A 25532-nucleotide genomic window follows, 5' to 3' on the forward strand; every position below is an offset into this window, starting at 1 on the left:
GTTACAAATAGCCAGAGTGGGTAAGTCTGATAGATTTCCATGCATGAACAGATGACAACAAAATCGGGTGGTTTCAAGGTTACCATAATTGAAGCAATTTTTCTAATTTCAGATTTAATTACTTGAATTTAAATCCCCTAGCTGCCATCTGGGATTTGAATTCCTGTCTGAGGATCATTGTTTCAGAAAACTGCCTGGTCCTTCACTCAGTTAATTACCTTTCTATGATGTCCCCGAGCTCCATAACCTATCGCCATTGAAAGGTGGTGGAGGACAGTGGAGGAGAGAGGCCCTGCTGCCAAATATCCAAACCTGTACTGTTCACACTGCAAGCCAATTTATTTCAGGAGGCGAATGATTTTAAATTAATCTACATTTATGAAACTCTTGTCAACAACAGCAGCAATTTTCATTTATACAACACTTGCAATATGGCAAAAACATGCCAAGATGCTCCACACGGAGAGTCTTAACTATAATCGATATTAAACAACTCTCAAACAACATGATTATGAGATCATGCACCATCAGATTCGAGACCGTTTCTCCCTGTTGTTAACAGATTCCTGAACAAATCTAACTCATCAATAACATTGCCTTTGCTCTGTTCTAATCGCTCTCTGAAACTCTGAACTCCAAACTGTGCCTTTACTGCTGTATGGGTTGACTGGAGGAATTGTCTGCAAAATGAACTTCAATGTACATCAGAACGTCTGACGATCGACTTGAATTTGAACTTCATTGGGATGGGGAAGTTCCAATGATTGGGTTCTTCAGCTGCATCTTAAAGAGAGGAGGAGAAGATACATTTCCAGGTGGGATCCTACACAATCCTACTTGAAACGCATAACAATTCATTCATCACTCCTGGAATTCTCCACCCAATGTGGTGCCAACCAAAACCAAGGTATTTGATTGAAAATCATGAGCACATGCAGTGATTTCAACTCTCAGTTTGTTGGAAGGTCAAAGAAATATGGTCTCCCCTCAGGAAGGTGATTCAGGAGCACGAGATCACCACCAAATTCAAGAACTGTTTCTTTTCTGTCAATAACAGACTCCTCCAAAAGTGGTAAATGTACCCTCTAGCTTTTGCTCCCTACTACCTGATCTCTCTCTGTAACTGTACACTTTTGCCCTAGGTCTTGCTTGTTGCATGACGTACAAGAGGTCTATTTTATTGCTCACAAAACAACCTCTATCACTACATGTCGGTAAATGTTGCAGTAAACCTGGATTTGAGTTGACTAATGATTCGAAAGTGACCACAAACTGTGCACAAGTTCTACTGAGTAGAACAACTACCAGATAAAGGCAGTACCTTTGCTATCATTTTATCCTGACTGCAAACACTTGCCAAGTAGTGTGAACACGGGTAAACATTATACTGAAAGAACCAGGAAGTAGGCCACTCTACCCCCCCTCAACCCGCTGAGATCATGACTGATCTGGCTGTACCTTCATTCCTCCAACATTTCATCTCATTTCCTGCTAACAATTTATGACCCTCTGCTCTCCTCAAAGTATCTGCTTCCATTGATTTCAGTTTTGTCAGAGTACACATATGGCATCACATACAACCCTGAGATTCTTTATCCAGCAGGCAAGGCAGAATCACCACTTATTAGTAGTGCAAAAATTATTGAACATTACACATGTGAACAAATAAAGAAATGTAAACAAACTGTGCAATACAGAGGGAGAAAAGAAAACCAATTAAGTGCAAAAGTGAGAGTCCTTAAACGAGTCCCTGATTGAGTTTGTTGTTGAGTCTGATGGTGGAGGGGGAGCGGCTGTTCCTGGACCTGCTGGTGTGAATCTTGTGGCACCTGTACCCCTATCTTGATAGGGGCAGTGAGAACAGGGCACGAGCCGAGTGATGTAGATCCTTGATATTGCTGCTGCTGCTGTTCTCAGATGTCCGCATTTCCAGTAGTTGTTCTCAATGGTGGAAAGGGCTTTGCTTGTGATGCCCTGGTCTGTCTCCACTACCTTTCTCAGGGCTTTACACTCAGGGATATTGGTGACCCTATAAACCAGGCCGTGATGCAGCCAGACAGCACACTTTCCACCACACATTCATGGAAATTTGATAGGGTTTCCTGATATCATACCAAATCTCCACAAACTCCTGAGGAAGTAGAGGCACTGACATGCTTTCTTCACAACACCATAAGAATCCCCATCTCTGATCCCCAATCATCACTAAATCGTGCACCTCTTCCCTTCCTGAAGTCAACAACCAGCTCCTTACTTTGGGTGACATTGAGTGCAAGGTTGTTGTTGGTGCACCGTCCAGCCAAGTTTTCAATCTCTCTCCTGTGTGCTGACTCAACCCCTTCTTTCGTACAATTTTATACAATTATACGCCTTTTTAAAGCCATCAGGACAAATGCTGCCTATTGTCATGTAATAAAACAGAAATGTAATATTACACGAAATTGCCTTTAGTCTGCTATATCCTACACAGATTTACCATTAGATACACCAGGTGCGTGCCCCTGACAACCAGAGAAAAATCAGAAATCTATTATGGAGTGAGTAATTTAGTAACTTCAGGCACTGTAAGATGTGGGGAAAAAAAGCAAGCTGATGCTGGAATTGCCTTGTGCTTTCACAGGCTACAAACCAGCAGTGTCTTGCAGAGACACTCGGGAATCGGGTACAGGAAGAACATCAAACTGTGGAATATGTTCACTGGACAACCAGTAAATGTGCCAGATGGACACCTGGCTGGTGGATTCAGGTGAAAGTCAATGTCACAATGAATTTTGCTCACTGACAAACAACCTGCCTGTAAATGAAAATTATATTGTACAAGTCCAGTGTTTTATACCTTCAAAGCGCAGTCACCATCTGTGATAGTCCAGATCTATCACCAATGTATATAGTGTATATAGTTACAGTATCTAGACTGCACTTACAGCGATTGGCTGAGAGCTAAGCCACGCCTACTGTCTGGGCCTTAAAGGGTTATGTCCCTAGCCAGGTCGGGTCATTCCAGACTGGTCGGCCACCTGTGAAGAGCTCCTGTCTTTTGCTAATAAAAGCCTTGGTTTGGATCAACAAGTCTTTGATTCTTTCGACGAGCTCAACACCATCAGAAGGACCTTAAATATAGACTGAAAAGAACATTTTTTTTTCCCCTCCATCTCTTTAAGCTCCATCCTTCAACCTATCTTTCCCTGATTTAATTATGCTGAATTAGAACCAGAAGACCACTTATGCCTACACTTTAATATAGAATTAAGTATTTGTGCTGGTTTAAACTCTGCACACCTCAGCCAGGGATCCTCATTCTGTATGTAAAGAGTTTGTACTGTTGTTTCTTTGTTCATCCCCTGTCTTTGTGGAGTCTAATACACTGGAAAATCCAGAAGTCCACAAAAATGAAGCATAAGTCACTTTCAAGCCATGCCGAGGCATCCTGTTATCATGTATGTTCCACCATCAGACTCAGCAACAAACACAATTAGAGACTCATTTAAGGCCTCTGACTCTTGCATTTTATTGACTTTTCCCGCCCCTCTCTGCATTTCACAGTTTGTTTACATAACTTCGAGTAGTTTTTTTTCCGCAGTAGAAAAGTGGTCATTCTGCCTCGCCCACAGGAGAAAGAATCTCAGGGTTGTACATGAGGTCATGTGCAGTATGTACGGTATTCTGACAATAAGTCTGAACTTGGAATCCAGGCTCCTTTCCTTTATACCTGAAGCTTTGTGAAAATGTGTCGTGGGAAGAACTACACTTAGTAAAAAAACATAGAAACATAGAAGATAGGAGCAGGAGTAAGTCATTCGACCCTTCGAGCCTGCTCCGCCATTCAATGAGATCATGGCTGATCTTAAAGTTCAGTACCCCGTCCCTGCCTTCTCTCTGTAACCTTTAATACCCTTATACTGAAGAAATAGATCTAATGCCCTCTTCAATAGATTTAATGAACCTGCCTCTACTGCCCTCTGTGGCAATGAATTCCACAGATTCACCACCCTCTGGGTATAGAAATTCCTCCTCATCTCGGTCCTAAATGGTTTGCCTATTATCCTCAAACCCTGGCCCCGGGTTCTGGATTTTCCCATCATTGGAAACATCCCATCTGCATCCATCCTGTCCAGTCCTGCCAGAATTTTATATGTCTCTATGAGATCCCCTCTCAATCTTCTAAACTCAATCTTAAAAACCCCGTATCCAAGTTGAAATAAAAAATTGGTGCATTTCCCGCAGAAAGGCACATCATAATTTGTTGTAAGTATCTAAGATCAACTCTTTGTCGGCCAAGCATGCTCAGGTTCAAGATTTAGATTAGTTAGGTGGGGATGCCACTTTTAACCCATTTTCTGATTATTATTATCTGGGGCTTTGTAGGGTCAGCAAGGGCCCCATGTCCTAAAAAAGGTCTGGGAGCTTTGATATACAATTTGCTTCAGCTCATTGTGGATGAAGAAATTGGATCTTCATCCTCAAACTGATTTCTTTCCTCCAACCTTCTGCTTCCTTAAATAAACCAACTTTAAAAAAAAATGCAGATGAGGAGAGACAATTATGCATGCCTATCTCTCTATATAATTTTTAAAAATGAAAATGTGCATAAATACATCTTTTCTCATGACTCAAATCCAAAGCAACTTGTCTCATTCTGTAATCAGCATAACACGGTAAACAATCTGATGCATTCAGAACAGTGGAAACGTCTCCATCTCTGCCTTCAAACATCACACTATTTAATAACACACAAGTTCTCCTGCATTTCTTTAAAAATGTAACTTGAGAAGTTGATAATTCAGGTAGGATATCGAGGCTTCTGACTCAATGAAATTGGTGTTCATTGTGAACTCAATCTAGCAGGAACTCATGAATATGACAGACAATGTGGGAAGTACTAGCAGTTCAGGCCTCATCTATGGGAAAAGAAACAGAACTAATATTTTAGGTCAGAGACTCTTCATCAGAACCAGGAGGTGGAATAGGGATTGTTAAGTGGCAAAGAGGATGAGGTCCGGGGAGGGTCTTTGATCAGGTAAAACTGGGTTGACCACGGGGTTAAGTTTGAAACAAACATATCTGGTCAATGAATGAAAAGAAGCAAAAGACTTTTAAGAGCTGCAAAATACAGAGCAGGAAGACATGCCCGGTAGGTCAGGCCATGCACATCCTCCATTCCCAGACAGAAAAAAAAGATAAAAGGTACAAGAATAAACAAGCTGATCCAATAACACAGATGATCAACCGTTAGAGACAAAAATCCAGTGACTGGAGGTTGTAGAATTCAACGTTGACATCACAGGCTTTTTCCACATGATCCTTTATAAAGAGAATAAGATTTGAGATGATGAGTTATAGTGAAGTTATAGAAGACATTTGGTGAGGCTAAATTTGGTCTATTTTGTGCAGTTTTAGTCACCTAAAATGAAGTGAGATTTGTTAGAAGTATACAAAATTATTAAGGGTCTGGACAGAGTAGACACAAGCAGATTTCTCCCATTGAGGTTAAGTGAGACAAGAACTAGAGCATATGGGTTAAGGGGGAAAAGGGGAAACGTTGAAAGGGAATATTAGTGGGAACATCACATCGAGAGTGGTCGGAATGTGAAACGAGCTGCCTGCCGACTCAATTTTTAAATTCAAAAAAAATTTGGATAGGTACCTGGATAGGAGTTGTATGGAGGGCAATGGACCAGGTGCAGGTCAGTGAAACTAGGCAAAATAATTGTTTGGCATAGAAAAGATGGGGAGAATTCTACAACTTCAGGTAATTTTATACTCTCTGTATCAGTCATCCATTTTGACGAGAATTAAGTTGGGAATGAATGCACTCTGTAGTGGGTGACGTCATTAGGAGGTTAAAGCCTTGGTCTAACTAAGCCAGAGCCAACCCAATTCATGACAATAGAGAGAGATAAGGAGATTATTGAACAAGCTCAATAGTTGTGGTTGCAGAGAATTATGAGTGGTGGAATGGACTTGAGGGGCTGAATGGCCTCAACCCTATTTCTCCACAGATCATCAAAATCTCAAATGTGAATATCAGGGAAATTACAGCACCACCTAACACCGGCACTCCTGAACCTACACATTAACAAATTCATCTTTCAAACTTGATGCGGTGACATTGTTTCAGTATCATTTCAGCTGCCAAGGGGAGAAAAAAATCCTTCTTCCAAATTCATCTCAAAGCAGTCACCTTTTCCACATGTCACATTTGTATTCTGTACAAAAGTCGCATTTAACCTCCAGAGTTCCTCTGTGATTCTGCTCTGATCTTTCCTGCCTGAAAGGCAACCTGCTATTTCAGCAAATTAGACTTAAACCACCTGCATTTCATCAAACTGACATTCACACATACTTCCATTGATTTTAAAGTCTGCAATTCCAAGAATGAGTAACACAACTGATAAAGTTTCCCCACTTGCCTGCCCTGATATAATGAATGATCAGAAGCAATGAATAAATCCCTCTGCAGAATCAAATTTTATTAATAAAAATCAACTCAAAACACACACTATTAGAGAATTACACAGTGAGAACTGAACAACAGAGTAATTCTCCCAGAGATCACATCACTAGTTTCCCCCACCCCCCCACCCTCAAGACCCATCTCCCGAGTCATACTCTTGACAATGTCTTTTTGTTTTTATCTTCCCAAGGCACACGTTCCCTGCTGGGTTAAGATGTACTTTAGTGATCTATTCTTTGTGGTCAATGGGAAATACAAGCATTTGTCATGGCAACATGCCAGGAGTTATTCTCACCTTGACCCACACTCCATGGGTCTCAAAGGCACTTTTCATAGAACTCGGGACCCTCACCAGTTTTCTAGCAACTCAGAGGGCAATCAGACCCTCTGGAGACCCACTCGTAAACAGCCGTGACTGAAGTCAGCAGTACAGAGGGCAAGGTTAAGATGCAAGGATGATATTAGACCACAAGACATAGGAGCAGAAATGGGCTATTCAACCTAACGAGTCTGCCCTGCCATTTAATCATGAGCTGATCCATTTTCAAAACTTGGGTTAGATGCCACAAAGTAGATGGCAATGCCTCAAACAGTGGTGTGTTTTAAGGCCACCAGAACCTCTTCCATCCTTGTCAAGGGGAGTGCTCATCTTCTCTCCTTTAATACAACTCATTAGACAACATGAAGGGTTTGGGCCAAATGCAGGCAAGTAGGACCAGCTCAGAATGCCTAATTGCTCATTGGGGTGAAGGGCCTGTTCTGTGCTGTAGGGCTCCATGACATAGACAGTTACACATTTGTTAAATTCAATAGAATTTCCCAATAAAGAATGATTATTGAGTCGTCAAAGGAGCTGACCATCACCAAAGTGACACTCAACCTGAAGCAGATAAGAGTCAATGAGATGAGTAGTTTCTTTTGACAAATTTTCAACAACTGGATGACAGTAGTTCAAAAGCACTTTTGAAAAGGTCAGATGCTTAAAGAGTTGGAAGCAGGTTCAGTAGAGGCATTTGAAGCAGAATTGTCAATGCATTGTTAATACTGAACATATGAAAAGATGCCTTCAGAAGAGTGAATCCCAGAAAAGCATCCAGTCTGGACAGAGATCCCAGTTGAGTGCTGAAAACATGTGCTGACCGAATGGCCAACGTTTTCACAGATACCATCAACATCTCACTCCAACAGGACAAGGAACCTACTGGTTTCCAACAGGCATTAATTGTACCAGTGCCCAAGAAGAGTATGGTCACCAGTCTAAATAACTACTGACCAGTGCCAATCATAGCCACAGTGAAGAAGTGCTTTGAGAGGCTGATGTGGAAGCATATCAGTTTCTGAGCAGCAACATGGAACCATTTCAATTTTCCCAACGCAGCAACAGGTCTATGGCAGATGTCATCTCACTGGCTCTACACAAAACACGAACACTAGGCAGCAAAGATGCACGCATCAGGATGCTCTTTATTGACTATAGTTGGGCATTTAACACCATCATCCCCTCAAAGATGATCAACAAACTAAGACATGGGACTCAACACCCCGCCGTCCAATTGGATCCCAGATTTCCTCACCTCCAGACCACAATCAGTAATGGTTTGGCAAGAGCATTTCCTTCACTACATCAGTCTCAGAGCACCACCAGGTTGCATACTTAGCCCTCCTGTTCTACTCACTTTACACCTATGACTGAGTGGCTCTGAACAACAGCACCATTTACAAATTCGCTGATGACGCCATGGTAGCAGGCCATATCAAAAAAGAGGGTCCAAATGCAAACCTGGGAATTATAGGCCTGTAAGTCTGACGTCTGTGGTGGGCAAGTTGATGGAAAGTGTTCTGAGGGATGCTATTTACAAATTTTTGGAGGTACAGGGATTGATAGGGAGTATTCAGCATGGTTTTGTCAGGGGTAGATCATGCTTGACAAACCTGATTGAGTTCTTCGAGGGGGTTGCAAAAAAGGTTGATGAAGGGAAAGCTGTGGATGTTGTCTATTTGTCTACCGTAAAGCTTTTGACAAAGTTCCCCACAGGAAGTTAGGAAAAAAGGTGGAGGCATTAGGTATAAATAAGGAGGTAGTGAAATGGATTCAGCAGTGGTTGGATGGATGGTGTCAGAGAGTAGTGGTAGAAAATTGTTTGTCCAATTGGAGGCCGGTGACTAGTGGAGTTCCTCAGGGTTCGGTCCTGGGTCCACTATTATTTGTTATATATATTAACGATCTGGATGTAGGGGTGGAGAATTGGATAAGCAAGTTTGCGGATGACACAAAGATTGGTGGTGTTGTGGACAGTGAGGTAGATTACCGTAGATTAAAAGGTGATTTAGGAAGGCTGGAGGTGTGGGCTGAGAAATGGCTGATGGAATTTAATACAGATAAATGTGAGGTGCTACATTTTGGAAAGGCAAATTTAAATAGGTCATATACATTGAATGGTAGACAATTGAGGAGTGCAGAGCAACAAAGGGATTTAGGAGTTATGGTAAATAGTACCCTCAAGGCTGATACTCAGGTAGATGGTGTGGTGAAGAAGGCATTTGGAATGTTGGCCTTCATAAATCGGAGTATTGAATTCAAGAGTAGGGAGGTTATGATGAAATTGTACAAGGCATTGGTGAGGCCAAATTTGAAGTACTGTGTACAGTTTTGGTCACCAAATTATAGGAAAGATATAAACAAAATAGAGAGAGTGCAGAGAAGGTTCACGAGAATGTTGACAGGATTTCAGGGTCTGAGTTACAGGGAAAGATTGTGCAGACTGGGGCTTTTTTCTCTGGAGCGTAGAAGATTGAGAGGGGACTTGATAGAGGTGTTTAAGATTTTAAAAGGGACAGACAAAGTAAATGTGGATAGGCTTTTTCAATTAAGAAAGGGGGAGATTCAAATTAGAGGACATGGTTTAAGATTGAAGGGGGAAAATTATAAGGGGAACATGAGGGGAAATTTCTTTACGCAGAGGGTGGTGGGGATGTGGAATGAGCTTCCGGCAGACGTGGTCGAGGCGGGATCATTGGTTACATTTAAGGAAAGACTGGATCGTTACATGGATAGGAGGGGACTGGAGGGGTATGGACCGGGTGCTTGTCAGTGGGACTAGGAGGGTGGGGATTTGCTACGGCATGGACTAGTAGGGCCGAACTGGCCTGTTCTGTGCTGTAAGTGGTTATATGGTGAGTCAGCATGTAGGAGGGAGATTGAAAACTTGGCTGAATGGTTCACTAACAACAACCTCGCACTCAATGTCACCAAAACCAATGAGCTGATTGTTATTGTTAATTTTAGGACGGGAAAATGAAGAGGTGCGTGATCCAGTGATCGTTGAGAGATCAAAGATGGAGAAGGTGAGCAAATTTAAATTCATGAGAGTCACTGTCTTGAAGGACCCAACATATTGAAGTCATCATGAAAAAGTTTACAGAGTTTGCAGAAGTTCGGTACGACACCAAAAACCCTAGCAAATTTCTACAAAGGTGTAGTGGAAAGTGTGCCGACTGGCTGCACCACGGTCTGGTATGGGGACACCAATACCCCTGAGCATATAGCAATCCAAAAGGTAGTGGACACAGCCCAGCACATCACAGCAAAACTCTCCCCATGATCGAGAACATCTACGGGGAACGCTGCCATCGGAGGGCAGCAACAATCACCAAGGATCCCCACCACCCAGCGCACCCTCTGTTCTCGCTGTTGCCATCAGGAAAGAGGTATCGGGATCACACGACTCGCACCATCAGGTTCAGGAACAGCTGCTACCCCTCCACCATCAGACTCCAACAACAAACTCAATCAGGGACTCATTTAAAGACTCTTACTTGAGCACTTTATTGATTTTTTTTCTCTCTGTATTGCACAGTTTGTTCACATTCATTATCTGTTTACAGTGCTTTGTTTAAATGTATTCACTGTGTACGGTTTTCTTTGCACTACCAATTAGTGGTAATTCAGCCTCACCCACAAGAGAAAGAATCTCAGGGTTGTATGTGATGTCATGTTATGTACTCTGACAATAAATCTGAGATGTGAAGAAATCATGTTAGTACCTCTACTTCAAGAGTTTGCAGAGGTTCAGTATGACCCTGAAAACCATGGTAAATTTCTGCTGATGTGTAGTGTAAAGTGTGTTGATTGGTTGCATCATGGCTTGGTATGGGGGTATCAATATGTCTGAGCAGAAGGCACTGCAAAAGGTGGTGGACGCAGCCTTGTACATCACAGGCAAAGCCCTCTACACCATTGAGAAAATCTACATGGAGCACTGCCATCGGAGACCAGCAACAACCATCAAGGATTCGCATCACCCAAAACATGCTCTCTTCTTGCTACTGCCATCAGGAAAAAGGTATCCGTGCCTCAGGGCTCACACCACTTGGTTCAGGAACAGTTGCTTTCGCTCCACCATTGGACTCAGAAACAACAAACACAATCAGGGACTCATTTTAGGATTCTTACTTTGCACATTGGAGACAGCTTGGTGTCGCGGCCAGTATTAATCCTTCTTCTGGCATCGCAATGCAGGTTGCCTCATTATCACTGTGTTGTGTGTGGGGTGTTGCCTCGCTAATTGATTACAGCAATGAATAGAAACACAAGGACTGCTCGAGATTGGAATCTTGAGCAAACAGCGAGCTGCTCCAGATTGAGACTCAACAGCAGCTCCATTTTTAAAACTACTTCACTGCAAAACACTGGTTCTCTCTGAGGTCTTGGAAGTTATTTTTTGTCGTACTTTAACTATTGAGACATTGCACAAATCCATGGAGTAGCCCATTAAATTGCAAATGGCACCCACTGGTAATTAGATAGGCCCTTCCCCAGTTAATATTCTGCAACACCGCCGGCGTTCCAAAGTTGCAGTGATGTGGCGTGGTACCAGGATACAAGGGACAATCTAACCATCCTGAAAAGGACTGAGCTGTGAATGGTACATAGAATGAAAATTAGAATGGGCGAAGTCAACCATCAGTCACAAAGAGTAAAATGAATGAAGAAACTAAAAAGTTAAAAAGTAAGCTCTGTTCTTAAAAAAAATTGTTTCCAACAAATGAAACATCATGATCAAGAGCCCATGCTTCTGATAGTTGATCAGTACCAGAACTGTTAACTGGGAGTGATGAACACTTACTGAAACATTAAAAGTTTCCTGCACTGAAATGGGGAAGAGTTGCCTCAATGCAACAGGAGGTGAGTGAGGTCTGGCCTCCTGCCAGGCACACAGTGTTACTGCTAACTACAAGAATCAAACAGCTCACAAGATGGGGAGGAGGAGGAGGGGGACAATGAGTGAGAGGGAAATGACAGACAAAGAGAGAGAGAGAACAAGGTTTGGACTTTGGCCATGAATTGGTAGGATATAACATGTCACCAAAAGGCTACTACTGAACTCCTTCACGTACATATAATTCCTGTACTCAAAACATTCATCGATGTTTAATCGAGCCTTGATGAACTAGATATGCCCACAATGTGGTTTTGGAACTTTGTTCTCTGTGGCAATACTGATTCTAAATACGTCATGCATTACCTTGATGCAAACGCTCATCACCTTCACGTGGAGGAACAGTCCCCACTACTCAAATGCCAGTCTGTGGTGGACTCCATTGAAGTACCCAAAACTGCAAACAACTTTGCCAAATTTTGCATTCGAGTTCCCCTCCATGGCTTTCCTGCACCCTCAGCTTTGCACCTCCAGTTTCAACGGTCCATCAACAAACCAGTCCAAGCACATTCTTTCACTTCACCATCCACTAGACAATTATAGCACAGCTTTAGGCTTGGGAGGAGTTAGCCAGCCTACCTTCCACAGTTTCACATTTTCAGCCAAATGTACATCAAGGGAAGAGGAACACCAGATGAAGGGGAGATAGCAATAATTTAAGTAGAAAGGAAGGAGGCGAGCCAATGTCATCTAAGAGTAGATAGATCCAAGTAAGGCATTTGCTCTATTGAACTGTATAGGTGTATAAAGGTTATAGACACCATTATAAATCTTTATTACAACAAAAAAATGCCTTGCAGAAAAAAAATCAATTTAAAGTTCTAATATGTGCCTGTAACAGAAATTAGTTATGTCATCTCACATCAGCGCAGACTTAGATTTTCTTGTTACTAATTTTTTTGCTGTTAGATGGGAATAAAGGTTGAGAGAAGATTTGATGGAGATATACAGATTTCACCTGGTTAGAATTATTAGCCTTTTTTCCCCCCCACTCACATACCACCTTAAGTAATCCCTTACTAACCACAGAGCCCCTATGGCTTAGGATTCTCAGTGGTTTAGTAAGGGATTACTTAAGGTTAAGGTTTTTCAGTTGGTTGTTTTTCCAGACTCTTTTGTGTAGTCTTCCAAAGGCACTATTTGCCTTGGCGAGTCTGTTGTCTATCTCGTTGTCGATCCTTGCATACGATGAAATGGTGCAGCCGAGATAGGTAAACTGGTTGACCGTTTTGAGTTTTGTGTGCCCGATGGAGATGTGAGCCGTTGTCATACCCACACTCCTGTTCGGCTCCGAATCATGGGTCCTCTACCGGCATCACCTACAGCTCCTAGAACGCTTCCACCAGCATTGTCTCTGCTCCATCCTCAACATTCATTGGAGCGACTTCATTTCCAACATCAAAGTACTCGAGATGGCAGAGGTCGACAGCATCGAATCCGCGCTGCTGAAGATCCAACTGCCCTGGGTAGGTCACGTCTCCAGATTGGAGGACTATCACCTTCCCAAGATCGTGTTATATGGCAAGCTCTCCACTGGCCACCGAGACAGAGGTGCACCAAAGAAGAGGTACAAGGACTGCCTAAAGAAAGCTCTTGGTGCCTGCCACACTGACCATCGCCAGTGGGCTGATATCGCCTCAAACCGTGCATCTTGGCACCTCAGTTCGGTGGGCAGCAACCTCCTTTGAAGAAGACCGCAGAGCCCACCTCACTGTCAAAAGACAAAGGAGGAAAAACCCAACACCCAACCCCAACCAACCAATTTTCCCTTGCAACCGCTGCAACCATGTCTGCCTGTCCCGCATCGGACTTGTCAGCCACAAACGAGCCTGCAGCTGACGTGGACATTACCCCTCCATAAATCTTCGTCCGCGAAGCCAAGCCAAAGAAAGAAGAACTTAAGGTAATATGTGATTGGGTTGAGGGAAGGGGTTGGGGGGTAAGGTTGAGAACCACTGGATGAGAGGGAAGTTTTATGCCTTTGTTCAAGGATCAGTGAGGCGTAACTTCAAAATTATGACCGAGATATACAAGATGGATGCGAGGAAAAAGAAATTTCTTTTGCAGATGTGGAACTGGGACCTCTGTCCATAAGGGAGTGAATGATTTCCAGCACGAGAAGAGAGCAGGGGAATGGGATTGTTCTATTAGAGCCTAGAATAGCAATGGTGGGCCCAAAAGCTTCCTTCGATAACAATTCAAAGATTCTTTGATTTTGATACCACAAACTGTATTAAAAATAAAAGATTTTTTTCACAAAAATCCAGGGATCGCTTAAAAACAAGGTGATTTAAAATAAAGTCGACGAATGCGACTTAAATCCACATGTATTTGATGGATGAATCTCTTCATTAAGCTGTGAAGGCCCTAAAGTAAAATAAATGAGTTGGTGTGAAAGTGATCACACAGAGTGAACATGAGCTCACAGCGGGGAACAGATTGCGATTTGACACTGACTAGCTAATCATTCTCAGAGAAGCCAGAAGGGCAGTCAATGGTTCCAAATGGAAATATATTCATTGCTACAAGTGAGCGTGTGGCATGCAGCTCTTGAGGGGGAAAGAGTCCACGGAGTTGTAGTTGGGAGCCTCCAAGCCTCAGAGGACTCCTGCCTGTTCAAGCTGGGCCTCGGTGCCGATGCTGCAGTCGCAAGATGGCGCCGGCATTCTGGTGAGTTCAGTCGTTGCCGACCCGCATGCACGTGAAGCCGTGCGTGTGGGGGTCCTGACAAACAAAGTGGCCCGTGAGCCCGTGACATTGCTGGGTGGCCCAGGGACGCACAGTGTAGCGTCGGAGGATGCTCCTGCGCGTCCAGCATTTGCGCGGGACATCCTGGGTCAGAGAACGTTTGGAGAAAGTGTGGGCTCTCAGGGCGCCAGTGTCGGGTGTCCAAACCTGCAGCCGCCCAGTCAAATGACCTATGGTGACTGAAGAAGAGGAACTTACCTTATTGGAATTTGCCCAGAAGGAGGAGCCTGCAGTTAAAGAAGATAGACCTCAAAAAGTGGTTATGGAATCTGGATTGGACTCAATGTTCACTGTTTTGGAAGGGATTGCTTGCTAAATGGATAATATGTCAAAACAAATGTCAACTCAAATGACCCAAGGACTTATGGAGGTGAAAACAAAAATGAATACTTTGTGTGATGAAATGTCAACGATGAAACAAGTAATGACTGTAGTTAAGAGTGATATTAATAGATGTATAAAATCTATTGATATTGTACAAGATAATTTTTAAAAAATTGAAACAGCCTTTTCTGAATGTCAAAATCAAGTGGAGAACGCAATAGAGAAAATATGGAAAAAGTGGAAGGCTCTTTTGTAGATTGGGGGATTCAAAAAAAGGATTTATTGAAGATTGATTCATTAGAAAAATCAAAGAAATAATGTGAAAATAGTTGGTCTTCCAGAAGACATTGAAGGTTCCAATCCAATAATTTTTTTTAAACATTGGATCCTAGAGGTACTGGGTTAAGAGCTTTTTCCTAAAGATTTGGAACTGGATCGAGCCCATAGAGCATTGAGGAAAAAAACATTTCCAGGACAAACACTGAGGGCAGTCTTGATTCGTTGTTTGAAATATCAAGATAGAGAAATGATTTTGCAAATGGCGGTACAGAAAATGCAGCAGAGTCAATCCCCGTTGATGGTTCAAAATAATAGTGTTTTTTGTACCGATTTGAGTCGAGGTTATTAGAAGATGACAGGAATTTAATTCGGCTAAAGATGTCTTATGGCGAAAGGGCTGTAAGTTTGCTTTTCGTTATCCTGCAATTTTGAAAGTGTTTTTTTTTTACAGAAACTTTCAATCTCAATTTTTTGAGAATGATCACGATGCCTTGGTTTTTGCTAATTCATTGCCAGAGTTGCAAAGAAATGAGCGGTCTTCATCATCATCTCCTAAGAGGAGGGTAAACGGAAATGGGTATGGAAAGAATGGAAAGAGAGTTGACACAAAGTCTTCTTGACATTGAAGATCCGGAACAATCATTGGGTTGAATATATTTACTATATTTGATTGTTCTTAATTACATAATTAAGATGTATCTGGCTGGGGGGGGGGGGGGGTGGATGACACTGAAAGCTTTGACTGTCATCTACCACTAGTGGGCTTACCACACCCAGATTTTTAGGGTGTTACTACCTTTGGGTGGTTTTTTTAAAATTATTTTTTGGGGTTTTTTTTGTTTATTGAGGGGTGGGATTTTTTTTCCACTTTTGAAGAATTATAAAGGGGTGCGTTATTTTGTTCTCCCCATGTCTGCGTGGGTTTTGCCCAGGGGCTCCTGTTTCCTCCCACCATTCAAAAACATATCAGGGGTAGATTAATTGGGTGTAAATTGGATAGCATGGTCTCGTGGGCCGAAATGGCCTGTTACCGTGCTGTAAGTCTAAATTTTTTTTTAATCAAGTTATCCTGGATACCAAACATCTCACTTGTTTGGAAGGCACAACGGCCACTGCACTTCCCGAGAAAATTGAGGCAGGCCAGGCTACCAGTCACCGTCCTGTCAACTTTCAACAGGAGCTCTATCAAGAGCATTCTGGCCAGCTGCATCACAAAGTTGTACAGTCGCTGCAGAGCATCAGATCAGCAGCTAAAGCACAGGACCACAAGAGCAGCAGAGGCTCACTGGGGTCTCTCCTCACCACCCTTCCTCCCACTCATCCCCCTCCCAAAACTATTGACGCGAGCTACCGGGATCATTGTCTGAAATAGGGTGCACAAAATTGTGAGGACCCCTAACACCTCACACACAGAATCTTTCATCCACTCTTGTTGGGAAAGGGATACAGAAGTATCAGAGCCAGAATCACCAGGCTGTGGAACAGTGGCTCTAATAGCTTAGTGGTCTCGAGTTTGTTCCTCACTGGGGCCTCATTTCTGTAAGGGGCACTAGACAAAGTGGCAACTTTCTAACTTCCTTACAGTAGACAAAATTCAAAAATTTCATGTATGTTACATTCTAAATGTAGTTTTACATGACATTACTGGAACCTTTACCTTCTTCCCACAGGCAGTGAATGACTGATGAACTGTTCAAACAGCCCTCTGTAAGAATATTTATTGTATACATTGTATATGCTGTGCACGTGTTATTTGTGTTAGATCTGGATGTGCGTTTGCAGTATATTGCACCAAGGACTGGAGAACACTGTTTAGTCAGGTTACACTTGTACAATTAGATAATACACTTGAACACTTGAGGAGTCCATGACAGAGTTGACTGCCAAAGAATTAGACAGTAGAAGAAAGAGTATAGCGCAGGAACAGACCTCTCGACAATGTCTGTGCCAAATACGTTGCCAAACTGAACAAAATATCTTATGCTTGTACATTATCCATATCTGTCCATTCCTAGTTATACGTACCGAACTGTTTTCTATATTACAACAGTCGCTGCACAAAGCAGCGAAACTGCAATAGCAAGCTCCCACAAATGACGCTTAGCAATGATAATCTTACTCATCACCCACGACACGCTCTGTTCTCACTGCTAAAATCAGGAAAGGGGTCTAGGTGCCACAAGACTCCTATCACCAGGTTCAGGAACAGCTGCTCCCCTCCACCATCAGACTCTCCAACAACAAACTCAACCAGCGACTCATTTAAGGACTCTTACTTTGTGCATTATTTATTATTGATTCTTTATTTTCTGTATTACACAGTTCGTTTACATTTCTTCCTTTGTTCACATTTCTCTCTGCTATATAGGTTGCTTTTCTTGAGTACAGGTTTTTTTTTGCACTGCTGGTAAGCAGAAATTCTGCCTGGTGTGCAGGGAAAAGAATCCCAGGAGTTTTAGATGTCATCTATGTACTCTGACAATAAATCTGAACTTTGATTTAAGCATGCATAAATGGTGCCAATCACTCAAGGAATGGGTTTAAGAATCGAATGTTTAGATGGTATACAAGAAAGATTATTCTCTGGCTGGGTGGAAATAGAGTTCAGAATACAGAAAGTGAAAATTTATGGATCGGAGATGGTCACATTTAAAAAGTGTCAAACATGCACTTGAATCACCAAGTTCTGTGGTAGATGGATAATTGATTATCAGCAGATAATGGATTGGCTGGAGGGCAAGAGATGTGCTGTGTGGCTCCAATGATCGTCCAGGGCAACAGGATAAAGCCCATGTTCAAGATTTTAATGGTTCAGGTTGTTCTACTTTTCAGGGGTTTGGGAGAGAACCTCTAGCAAGAGTCACTGCTAGAGGAACTGAATGTTTTGGAGATCAAATGACTTGACCTCTGGCTCTGCCCCTGGACTGAGTTCAGAGGCGAAGACCAGACATACAGAGTTGGGAGAGTAGAGTGTAGAATAGGACTCCATTCAGCCCACTGTCTCACCCATAGCCAGTGAAGCCCACCAACATTTCAGCTTCACATTCCAGTCAATTGAACTCCTGTCAGTCAAAGGGGCAAGAGTTTGACCCTTGTCGCACAGATGAGGTTGAAGCCTGACAATGCTGTTCAGTCCCACAGTTCCTTGAACAATGTGCAATTATTACATTCTGCCTGCTTATTCATCTTTTTCACCTGTTTGAGAGATGATAATGAATGACTAATCAATGGTGGTCTACTCTGAATATTTAATATACAAGGGGGTATGTGAAAAGCATTTTCCAGGATCTTGTTACCTCATAATGCAATCCTTTCTATTCAAGAGCAAGAACACCAAAACGACTTTTTTTTTTTTTAAATGGCAGCATTGTTGATGTGTTCTATACGTTCAGGTTTTTCCTGTGCCCTCGTCTCCAATTCTTCAGTCATCCGTATCAGCGCATTTACTACCTGCATTCACAGGGATTTAAAAAAAAACACAGGGCATAGTGGGTGCCTGGAATGTACTGCCCAGGGTGGTGGAGAAGTCTGGTCCAATAGGACATTTAAAAAGACTTGAGCACGTAGATTCAAGAAAAAGAGAGGTTGTATGTACTAGTGGCACACAAGCAAACCAGGCACAGGCAGTGTGGGTTCGCCTCAATGTCGCTGGGTAGGGGCTGAAGCAGGAAAGAAACAGTAGTCATTTCTTATCATCCTTTTCAAAACGATCACTTGGTTCAAATTCATGCAAAGAACCTTTAGTAGAGGTCCTAAAAATCCAGACTGCTTGGGGACTGGGTCAGTCCAGATTCTCGGGCGGCGCTTTTAAAATTCAAATTTAAGGAGGAATAAAGAAGAGATGAACAGGTAAATGTTGAGAGTTTATTCATTAGCAAATGCAGCAGGCTTCATTTCTCAAAACAAGCAGCTTTAAAGCAGTCAACACGACAAAGATCCAAACATTTTTTCACTGCCAAAAAGTGTGTGATGCTTGAAATTGCTTCAAAATGAACTTTGTTAAAGAAAACTACAGTATCCAAATGAAATTCTTTGTGATGAGATGACCTGTATTAAGCATGGTTGCTTATTGTCACTGTGCATCTGGCACTTGTGCACGCACACAAACAAACAAAAAGCCTAGTGACTTTAAAAATGGAGAGGTTTTGAAAAGTCCTGATTCTCGGATGGACTGAATTTCTGGCATACGGATTTTGGACTTACATAGTACATCGTCACACTGACATTTGAGTAAACAGTGCTCAAACAAAGATTTCTTCTTTCAAGTCACTCCATCCTTTTCCCTTTCATTAATCTGTTCAAAGCTTCTCTCAGTACTTTCAATCACCAGCTTAACTTTCATGAACTCTCCCGCCTCAAGTCTCCTATCTACCCTTAGTGGTGCTGAGATAGATATGGTGGAGAGCTGAAAGTTGTTCAGAGAACACATCACCAACATTCTGGTCTAACCACAGTGTTGTTGCACCCAAGGGAGCACACCAGAAACTTTATTTTGTTAGAAGCCTAAGGAAGTTTGGCATGACCCAGGGGCCTCTTCCCAACTTTGATGGATGCATTATTGAAAGCATCTTATCTGAATGCATCACAGCATGTGACGGGAACTGCTGTCCCTCAAGATAGGAAGATACGGAGTGGGAAATGCAGGTCAGACAGTCATTAGCACCAACCTCTTCTCCACAGATTCTGTCCAAAACATTACTTATTAGACATACCTTCTTCCATTAAGCAGAAGATACACAGATATGAGAGCATGAACTTCCAGATTCAAGGACAGTTTATTTTCTGTTGTTATCGGACCTCTGAATGGTTCTCACACCACACCAGCAAAACATGATGCCCTTGCACTGGCATTTATAATTGTAATTTTCTCTATTCCCTGCACGATGTTATTGCACTTTTCTCTACCCCCTGCATTTTACGACATGATTTTCTAAGCTACGTTTATTTGGGTTTTTTTTTGTACTACCTAGTATACAAGTTCAATTTAATACACAAGTGTTGGACAAAGTCCCACAGCATCAATAGGAGGTAAAGTTCAATAACCAGTGTTTCAGGGCTGGCCCCTTCATCAAGGTTTGAGTATAAAGTAGGTAGGTGAATGAATGAAAAGGTGGGGAGGAGGGAAGAAGGGCCAGGGGGAGGAGCAAAGGCCAACAGGTGGATGGCACACAAAAATAAAAGCTTCTTTCTGTATTTTGGTACATGTAATGCACAAAACCATTGATTCATTTTCCCACTAGGGAAACACAACCTTTGAATTTTGTCCATCTTATGAATATCCAAAATTGAAAAATTTCATTTATGAGTAAAGTCTCAGTACCAGTTACATTCGTTTTATCTGCAATGCATGGTGCCAAACTGAGGTGCATTAAATATCAAGGGGAAATAGGAAGAGACCCATTTTCCTTCAAGGGGAGGCAGAGATTTGAAATAGTGAGTGGAAGGATCAGGATACCAGGAAACCCTTCCTCCACGTCATGGTTGATCACACTCTGGAACTCACTGCATGAAGGATGACTGCTCCCCAAGTGCCTGGAGATACAAGTGAAGAGCTGTGGAACAACACAGGCCCAATCTGAAAGGTGGAACGTTGCAAGCAGCCCAGACGTGAGGGACAGAATGGATCCTTCCACATCATGAATCATCCCTTTCAGCAAAGGAGACCCTTCCCAATCTGACGGACACCACGAATGAAAGATCAAGACTCCATCTACCGAGTGCGGGGTCATCGGCACAGAATAAAATTTTGAACACGTGGGAACAAAGCAACATGCTGAAACGATAGCGCTGCATTTGTTAGAAAGGGAAAGATACTCATTTGCCCTCAAACATTGCTGTGATGTCGAAGGTTAATTGAGAGTGAAGTGAATCTTTGTAATTCTCAGCATTTCTCCACCACTGTTCTTTTGTTCCTAATTGCAACTAATCCCAAGCATTTACAGACAACTAGAAGTGTAATCTCCAAGTTTAATTACAACATTATACAATTACAAAAAGTTAACTCATTATGGAATCTCCAAGATAGAAATAAGGCTCTTAGGAACTTAATGCAATCAAATAAAAAGCTGATGCTAAGTCTCAGTGGGCCAAATAGTGCTCAACCCAAAACATACCTCACATTCAGTGCCTGATTCTGCACAAACCTACTGACTTCATCAAAGAGCCCATTCAATAAAGCAGGGCAGGACATGAGGGATGACTCAATCTGGGTGGCAGATTCTTGAGCCCCTGCTGCCAGGCCATCAGAGTGGCTTTCTGTCAGCTTTAGCTACCAAGTCCTTTTAAGTTTTTCCACTGCATTACTGTGGTATGGTAGAAAGCTTTGTTTTGAGACGTATTCAGGCAAGGCAACTAGGGCTATAATAATTGCAGAGAAATATGTGAAAGTCTTGGGAGTAGTCAGCATCCAATCTTGGGCCATGAGTCAGTATACAGGAGAGAGATCGTAAAATTGGTTGAATGGAGTGAAAACAACGTCAGTCAATGTCACCAAAATCAAGGAGCTGACTGTTGTCTTTAGGAAGGGAAAGACAGATGTGTATGATCCAGTGATCATTGGGGCTTCAGAGGTAGAGAGGGTGAGCAAATGTAAACGCCTGGGAGTCACTTTCTCAGAGGGCCTTTCCTGGACCCAACATACTAATGTCATAGTGAAGAAAGCACAGCAGTCCCTGCAATTCTTCAGGAGATGGCGAAGGTTCAGTATGACATCGGAATCTTGGAAAACTACCACAGATGTGTTTTGGAAGGTGTCTTGACCCATTGCATCATAGCCTGCACCAATACCAGAGTAGAATGGACAAAGGCAAAAAATCTCCCCACCATCAAGAACATCTACAGGGAAAGGATCCACACCACCCAGGACATGCTGACTTCTCACTGCTGCCATCCGGAAAGAGGTCTAGGTGCCACAAGACTCACACCATCAGGTTCAGGAGCACTTGCTACTCCTCAATTATCAGAATCCTAAACAACAGACTCAGAGACTCATTTAAGGACTCTTACTTTGTACATTATCTATTATTGAATATTTATTTTTTCAGTATTTTTCAGTTTGTTTACATTTCCTTCTTTGTTCACATTTCTCTCTTGAATGCACATATTTTTCTTGAGTACAGTTTGCACAACTGATAAACAAAAATTCTGCCTGGCCTGCAGGGAAAAGAATCTCAGGGTTATATGTGATGCTGTGGCGGCACGGCGTTAGGCAGGCGAACCAGCCCCGCTTGTAACATGTGGCGGGGCAGCCAGTCAAAATGGCGCTGTTGGGGGTTTCCCCTTCAACCTCGGCACCGGGCTCAGAAGCCCATGCTTGGGGACCCACATGACGCCCTGGTGACATCAGTGCCCCCAGTGCGGTTCTCAGCCAGGTCCAGGCTGGGAGTATAAGGCTAGGCAGGCAGCCTGCAATAAATCAGTTCTGCTCACTGAGCTCAAACCGTCTGGTTGTGTGTTATTTCAGTTAGCAGTATAGTTGCCGCTACAATGCCATGTATGTACTCTGACAATAAATCTGAACTTCGAACTTGTGTTGGTCAGAGGAATTTTTAAACCAATCCACGCAGAGTTCTTCTGCCTCATCTAGCAGGCTTCTTGCATTAAACTACATGCTGCTTAGGCCATCAGATCATCCTTGTTCCCTATCCCACCCATAAGTGTTATGTCCTGGACTGACTGACCGACCTTTATATATTTCCTTCAACTTTCTCATTAGTGGCTTTGACCATTCTCCATCCACCTCAGGGACTACATTCACTGGATGTAGCAACCACCAATAGGTGGCTGATTACAAATGATGAGTCCAGATGGAGCTGGACATCAAATTCACCTGATTCTAGTTGAGATCTCTGTGGTTTTCACCTCATGTGAATAGTAACAGAGGGGAAGGTAGATGCCAATATTTAAAATCATAGCCCAGAGGCTGAATTATCTTGTGATCATGGAATGCAGCTCCTTTTTTTCTACAACCAAACAGGAGCAATTTGACGCCATTGCCCAGAGAGAGCATGCCAAGTTCCTGTCAGTTATTGTCAATTTGTTGGTAACTTGTGTTAGTGCCACTTTAGCAGGGAGGGGCACAGTTAAAACTCTTGCACTCATTTGCATAAGGTCACTCAAACCTGTTACACCAAACAAAAAGCTATACAAGAAAATATGCAGGTGCTTGGGTCCAGTGCACTTGACAAAAGAGAAGAAACTCAGCAGGTCACGCAGCATCCATAGAAAGTAAAATGGCAGTTGATGTTTTGGGCCTGAGCCCTTCCTCGGGAGTGCCAAAAATCCTCCCTGGCACTCCAAACACCTCTTTATTCAGGAAGGACTGGCCGAAACGTCAACTGTGTTCTACTTTGTCTGGATTCTGCGTAACCTGCGGAGTTTCTCCAGCTCTCCTGTGCTCTAACATTGCCCAGAAAAGTGTTTGCTCTTTTAAAAAAAATTGCAGGTTGGTTTGAATTCACCCCACCTCCCTTTTCTGCATGACATCACATTTTTGATGCATCTTTAATAAGCATGGATTGGTTTGAAAAGAGCTTGTCCTCTTGACAATTTAAAATTGAAATTTAAAACATTTTCCCTTGTAATGGATAAATTCTATAATATTTGAAATAACCAGAAATGACCCTCATCTGACACTCCAAAATTGATGTTGGTGGAGTGTAAAATTAGATGGTGTGAAAATGGGCAGTGAACATAATCCCAGCAGATTGTAAATTGGAAAAGCAGTGTTAATATTGGCCTTCAAGTGTTTCAAGTAGGATTTTATTTTTTTAAAAATTCGCGTTTCTTGCAGAGAACTTTACAAAAGTATGGGATGAGGAATTCAGTTAATGGATTGGATAATCATAGTAGCTTGGAGCTGCCCCACATCCATCAGTCGGGTGCCAATGGTAATATAAACCATGAACATTGACTATATTCTGCAGGCGGCCAGTTTAATATACCCACAGAAAGTAGTGAGAATGATAATGATCTTTTATGACACATATCGCAGCCCTTTCAGGACACCCCAGGGACCTTTACTGACCACAAATAATTTAAAAAGTTATTCACTGAGAGGGTTCAGCAGTGGAAAGGGTGAAGAACTTCAAATTCCTGGGTGTCAACATGTCTGAAGATTTAGCCAGGGGCCACCACGTCGATGCAATCACGAGGAAGGCTTGCCAGTGGCTATACTTCGTGAGGAGTTTACGGAGATTTGCTACATCACCAAAAACCCTTCCAAAATTCTACAGGTGTGTGAGGAGAGTATTCTGACTGGTTACATTACTGTCTGGTTTGGAGGTTCAATGCACAGGACAGGAGAATATTACAGAGAGTTGTGAACTCAGCCAGCGCCATCATGGACATCAGTCTTCACTCCATCGAGGCATGCCGTGTCTTAAGAAAGCAGCCTCTGTCCCCAGGCCATGCCCTCCTCATACTGCTACCATCGGGAAGGTGGTACAGGAGCCCAAAGATGAACACTCATCAATACAAGATCAGCTGGTTTCCCTCTGCCGTCAGATTTCCAAAGGAATAATGAACCACAGGCACTACCTCACTTTTTCTTTTTGCACTGATCTATTTTTTAAAATACAATTTATACCAATATTCGCACCTGTAAAGCTGCCACAAAGCAATGAATTTTTGTGACATGTTCAAATTCTGATTCACTGTGGCCATATTAAACACATGAACCCAAGAGGTCCCTCAAATGGATTAGAGTTGCTGCAGGATAAAGTCATTGTTACCAGGATACCAGGGGATGGTTCCAAATTCTTCATAATGGTGGCTTGAGATCTTTTCCATTCAGGTGAGGACAGAGACCAAATATTTATTCCCCATCTTAAAACTCATGGCAATGGCAATCTCAGTGATTTGGTTAGAGGAAAAAAATGTTTTGGAATATGCTAAAATCAGGCCAGCTAAATAAAATCTTTAGAAGCTGTGTAGTTCACAACAAAATGCTGGAGAAACTCAACAAGTCAAGCAAAGATAGATTCATATCCAATATTTCAGGCCTGATCTTCATGAAGGTATAAGCAAAGAGCAGGCAAGAGCCAATAAAATACTGGGGGAAGAGGCAGAAGGAGGAGCACAGGCAAGAAGTCATAGGTGGATATGGGAGGGCACTAGAAAAAGGTTGAGAAGTGATCGGGACAGCTCTCTGAGTGGAGAGGGAAAGGGGCGGAGAGCTGGAGGAAAGGAGACAGAGGAATGGGGAAGATAGTAGTGGTTAGTGCAAAGCTATTATAGCACCAGTGACCCAAGTTAGATCTATAAGGAGTTCTCCCCGCATCTGCTTGGGTTTCCTCCCACCCTACAAAACATATGGGGTTTGTTCATTAATCAAAGTATTGAGGACTAACATGTCAGTGCGGGAGTGGGGCATGGAATTGAAATATAATATAGTTGGCCACTGGGTGATCCCTACCATTACTATGGACAGAGCCAAGTTGCTCAATGAGATGACCTCCCATTCTGCTTCCAGTCTCTCCAGTGTAGAGTCCACAACCTGAGCACTGGAT

At 42.6% G+C, this 25532-nt stretch overlaps 1 protein-coding gene and 1 non-coding gene across 2 annotated transcripts in view; both read right to left on the reverse strand.

Annotated features, from left to right (window-relative positions):
• The window catches only part of LOC138743782 (VPS10 domain-containing receptor SorCS1-like), an 800159-nt gene that overhangs the window by 574907 nt on the left and 199720 nt on the right, over positions 1 to 25532 (reverse strand). The gene's annotated exons all lie outside the window — the stretch shown is intronic.
• On the reverse strand, positions 6999 to 7125 carry LOC138745152 (U6atac minor spliceosomal RNA). The gene has a single exon (XR_011346073.1). It is a non-coding gene; the product is annotated as a U6atac minor spliceosomal RNA (small nuclear RNA).

This window comes from Narcine bancroftii, chromosome 10, assembly GCF_036971445.1.
Source record: "Narcine bancroftii isolate sNarBan1 chromosome 10, sNarBan1.hap1, whole genome shotgun sequence".
In the NCBI taxonomy this organism is placed as follows: Eukaryota; Metazoa; Chordata; class Chondrichthyes; order Torpediniformes; family Narcinidae; genus Narcine; species Narcine bancroftii.